Below are 5,341 nucleotides of genomic sequence, written 5' to 3' on the forward strand. Positions count from 1 at the left end.
AGGGTGTGCAGGAGATGGCGGGAAGAGAGAGAGGGAGAGAGAGGGAGGGCCTTTTTTTTCTTTTCTAGTAGCAAGTGTGGAGAGCATGAGCAATGACAGTAAGTCAGAAATGCATTTCTCAGAAATCTAAAAATAAAGTGGTTTTGTCACAAATATAATTATCAACATTTCAAAACTATTTTTGTCTTGCAGTGCCTAATTAATTTGATTTTTAAGTTGTGCGGGGCTCTTTGTAATGCATAAACACACGCTTCCCCCCTGCCCCCATATAGGGAGAAAACAGAATGTTGGCTTTTGCAGTCTAACAAGTTTATGTAACAAGCAGCATCCTTTTTGATGTTTATGCATGAAGGGAAGCCGCGTGGAAATGTAGAGGAACAGAATTCCAAGATTTTGATAAATACCAAACAGGAAAAACTTTACTTGTTTGGGGTGAATGATGTTCTTTGCCAACTGTCAACGCATGGAACGCAGGGAGGGAGGAAGGAAGAAAGGAAGGAAGGGAAGGGAGAAGGCAGGGAGGGAGGAAAGACACCTTCGGGGTGCATTTAGCAATGCATTCCTGCTTCCCATGTCCTGGCGTCTTTCCTTCTTAGAACTCTTTTATCTTTGCTGTAGAACAAAGCCTCTTTCAACATTCCTCAGCTTACAGATGGGTAACCAGGCATGAAGAAGGTGAAGTATCCAAACTGGGACCCAGTATGAAACTGGTTCTGAAGTCGACTTTTCTTTAGACGTCACTACCTCTGCTATAGGCTCAATTTTCCTCCCACCAGCCCCCTCCACACCTCATTTCAGGCCACCTCCCCTCCCATCCCTGCGCGTTTGTGGGTGCAGAGCCCGTCTCAGGGGTGGGAGAGGAGCAGAAGTGCCATTTGATCGTGGCCTCGTGTTCATCGAGGGCCTCACACATGGCCTTTGGACCTCACCTCCGGAAGAGCCCATATGTGCGGGCGTGACATTAGTGCATGCATGTCAGGAGCACTGATGTCAAGGTGGCCCTTTAACATACACCATAACTAAAACTTTTTGTAGTTGTTTTGGCAGGTCTGCGTTTGTAAAACATATTCAGAGCTTCAAAAGGAAGTGGCCCAGGCTCCTTTCGCCCAGGGAGAAGACTTGAGTGCGTTGTTATCGAACTCACAGGAGCAAAGGGGAACCGTCCTTGATGAGTTGGGGGGAAGAAGTCCTCAGCATGAAGTGGTCGTCCTCAGGAAGCAGCCAAAGGGCAGATGGCGGAATCTGCCTTGTAGGGGCACCCTTGGTCTCCGGAAAGGGTACTCTTCTCTCGTTTCACCGCGACCTGGGGCATCTGTGGGTGCCTGCGGAGGTGCGCCCCAGCAGAGCGCCTTCCTCATCGCCGTCCTGCAGAGAGGGCAGGTGCTCCTTGTTAAAAAGCAACAATGATTAAAAGCTGTTTCCCCTTTGAGCTAATGCGAGCCCTCGGGGAGCTGCTTATCTGGGGAGGCGAGACTGCAGGGCCTGGATTTCACGGAAATGCAACGGGCGGAGGAGAAAACCAGGGTTGGAGACCTGGAGGAGCCGGCTGCTTTTCATCTTTCGGACCCTGAGAGTGAGTAAGCCGAGAAGGGACCGAGAAGGGACGGGGTCAAAGCTGGGGCAGACTACCGGGCGACAGCCTCGGGGACCCCAGGGAGGCTGAGGCCGGGCCAGGGCAGCGGGGCAGACGCTCTGGCGCTCAGGGGTCAGACCACCCCCGCGTTTGTGGGCGCCGCAGCCACAGTCCTGCTCCTGTTGTGGCAAGGACACAGTCACGAGGGCTTGGGAGGGCCTGTTCCGGGCCAGGCACGGTGCTAGGGGACAAGAACCCAGAGGCGAGGGGCTCATGGCCTGGCGGAGATGGGCGTTGTGAGGAGAATGGCAAACGGATGGCTGCTGCTAATTTAGGCATTCTAGACACAGTCACAGTGTGGTGCCAATACCGAGGAGTTGGAGGCAGGGTTGTTACAACGCTTTATTTAATGTTTGTCATTGCTATTATTTTCGGAAGGCTGTCGGCTCCCGCAGGAGGGCAGGGGCAGCTGTGTCTGTTTTGTTCATGGTTCTCTCTGTCCCGCCTCTACTAACTCCTGGCAGATAGGATGAGAGCACCCACTGCCCAAGTGCTTGTGATATATATACTTTATATATAGGAAGTCATCGATTCTTAGCATACCCTTGTGAAATAATAGCTCCATTTTGCAGATGATCAAACTAAGGCGTGGGATAATAGTGAATCCGGGTTTGAACACAGGCTGTCTGGTTGCAAAACCTATGTTTTTAATCGTAGCATTGTAAATAGATATTTTGAACTGAGGCAGACATTGACTTATCAGGCGGAGTCTAAAGCCTTCAGAGGTTGGGAAGCATTTGACTCTAGGGCTTAAAGAAAGACTAGGAGACCCTGAAGGGTTTTGGGGGGATGAGAGATCTTTGCTTTAATTTTCACATGTATGCTTCTCAGGCAGTTGAAAGTAGGGTACCCTAAAAGTCTCACTCATGTTTTGTGTCCACCCAATTGCCTGCCTCAACTCTGAGCACGTGTTTCAGGCACTATTGCTCGTGGTACAGAGAGGCAGTGAGTGAATACTAAGCTCTGACGTCTTGGTACAGAATTATATACTGTTTGAAAGCAAAGAGGTGCAGCCATATTCAGGTGGGCAAACGTGAACCGAATGAAGTTCAAGTTGTACATTCTCTCACCTAGGACTTTTAAATCTCTTAGATACCTAGCTGCTTTCTTCCTCTGTGTCTAGACCTGTACAGTGCTTAGAGAAAGAACTGTAACTCATGTACACCAGGTGCAAATGACTAATAATGTTTATATCTTCAACAAGCATTTAACGAGCCTACCCCTAACATTTGATTCCTCTATGGGAAAGGAGAGGGAAGAGTATAGGTTTAAAAAGGGGAATAAGAAAGCTTTGTCCTTAAGGATCTTTTAGTCATTACAAGAGATAAAGCACATATACGAGTATCTGGGTTCAAAATCTGGGATGACAATTTGAGATCATAAGTCAGGTCTTTTCCTTCCCCCATCTAAGGCAAGGGGTATGGCTAAGTGGGGAATCTAGAAGAAGTCTGCAACTCTTTGTGGCTTTATGTCTGAAAGTCTGAACTCTTAGGAAAAGGAAATCCCCTAGGACACACAATTCCTCTTAGAAGAGCAGAGAAGTATGGAGCTTCCTAACTCCCCAGATTAGCTGAGTTTCTGGAAACAGAGGGGCTCTGCTGGCCTACTGGCTTGTACGAAGAAGTAATAAGTGCTCAGATTAGACAGTGGCTGCGTGTGGTTTAGGAGAGGGTGGTCACAGAATTTACTGGCCAAACCAGGACATGGTTGACGGTGAAAAGGGGGCACTATTGGTAATTACACTGGCACAATAGGCATAAACCGGGACTGTCTAGGCAAACTGGGTTGTATAGCGGAAGGGAACACAGGCAGCCCCAGGAAAGATCCGAATGTCCTAAGAAAGAAGGACCAAGCCACTGGGCCTGAAGGGCTCATGCAAATAGGAGTGATGGATGGATGCCCCATTAGTAATCTTGGTGACAACTGATGACCCCTGGAATGCCCCCAAGCCTTAGAACTCCTGAAGCCCCCCAGAACCCTGGCACAGCCCATGGTTGATGCTGAGGGAGGGGGGTTGGTCTGAAAGCCATCAAAATAAAACAAATGCTGCTTATCTATTCATTAAACATGGAAAGGATAAAAGAGGGAAGGAAAAACCAGATCGTTATAAGCTGTAAGCCTTGAAAGAGCAGGGATCGCGTCCATTTTGTTCAACAATTTCCACCAGGAGCATTTCAAAGCAAAATCCAGTAACTATTTATCGAATGAAGTAAACCTGTGCCCTGTGCTAATAACTGAGATAGAGATAAGAAGTGAAATGAGTTTAGGAGGGAAGATAGTTTTGAAAATACTGGCTTTCAGGTGTCAGTAGTATATTTCCGAGGAACTCTGTGAATCAGCTGTCTGTGTGCAAATGGAGCAGCAAGAAGGAAGCCAGTGCTGGATTTGGGAGCCAGGTGCATGTTAGTACTGACTGCCTTGGTATGAATACGATCACTTAGGGAGAGAACAGAATAGCACTGAGTTCTGGGGGTGAGCAGGACAAAAAGCCAAGGGAGGCCATAAGGAATGATCTAACTACTGTATTTGAATTTCAACAAAGGTCAAAGTTTAAGTTAAAGGAATGACTCTCTAAGGATGGAATTTAACTCACAGAGAAGGTGGGATGGGAAGGAATGGGCCACCTCAATCACCAAGTAAGCATTATCTGCTGAGGCAGGCTGTTAATTGGTCCTAGTGTCTGTTTTTTCTACCTTCATGTAGAAGGTAGAAAAAAACTGAGTTTTCCCCAAAAATTTATTTTGAAAATGCTCATACAACAAAAATAAACATTTTATAGTAAAAACACATGTACAGGCCGGGCGCGGTGGCTCACGCCTGTAATCCTAGCACTCTGGGAGGCCGAGGCGGGAGGATCGCTCAAGGTCAGGAGTTCGAGACCAGCCTGAGCAAGAGCGAGACCCCGTCTCTACTAAAAATAGAAAGAAATTATATGGACAACTAAAAATATATATATAGAAAAATTAGCCGGGCATAGTGGCGCATGCCTGTAGTCCCAGCTACTCGGGAGGCTGAGGCAGGAGGATCGCTTGAGCCCAGGAGTTTGAGGTTGCTGTGAGCTAGGCTGACGCCACGGCACTCACTCTAGCCTGGGCAACAAAGTGAGACTCTGTCTCAAAAAAAAAAAAAAAAAAAAGAGTATATGCAGAGTTTCTCCCATTTTATTATAAATTCTTTCCAAATATATGGCATAATTGAAAGAATTTTATGATTCTCTGTATACTCACCACCTGATTTTACCGTTAACGGTTTATTATACTTTATCAGCCTATCCATTTATCCATTAATCTGCCTAATTTTTGAGGCATTTCAAGTACTTTTTCTTCCAAATACTTCATCATGCATATCATTAATCAGAGATAGATATTTGTTTACAGCTTGCCTCCATTTGATGCAGAATTTACATGCAGTAAGATACACAGATCTTAAGTGTACATTCACTGAATTTTAACAATTACATACACCTGTGTAACTTGAGCTTCTATCAAAGATCTAGAACATTATCATCCCCCCAGAAAGTTCACTCCTGCTCTTTACCACTAAATCCCTGCCCTGTTTGCCCTGGAGATAATCCCAGTTTTAATTTTTTCCATCATGGATTGGATTTGCAAATGAATCGTAACAGTATGTATATGCCCTTTTGTGAATGGTTTTTTTCACTCAGCATAATGTTTTTGAGATTCATTCATATTGTTGCTTGTATCAGAA

This window comes from Eulemur rufifrons, chromosome 24 (genome assembly GCF_041146395.1).
Source record: "Eulemur rufifrons isolate Redbay chromosome 24, OSU_ERuf_1, whole genome shotgun sequence".
NCBI lineage: Eukaryota > Metazoa > Chordata > Mammalia > Primates > Lemuridae > Eulemur > Eulemur rufifrons.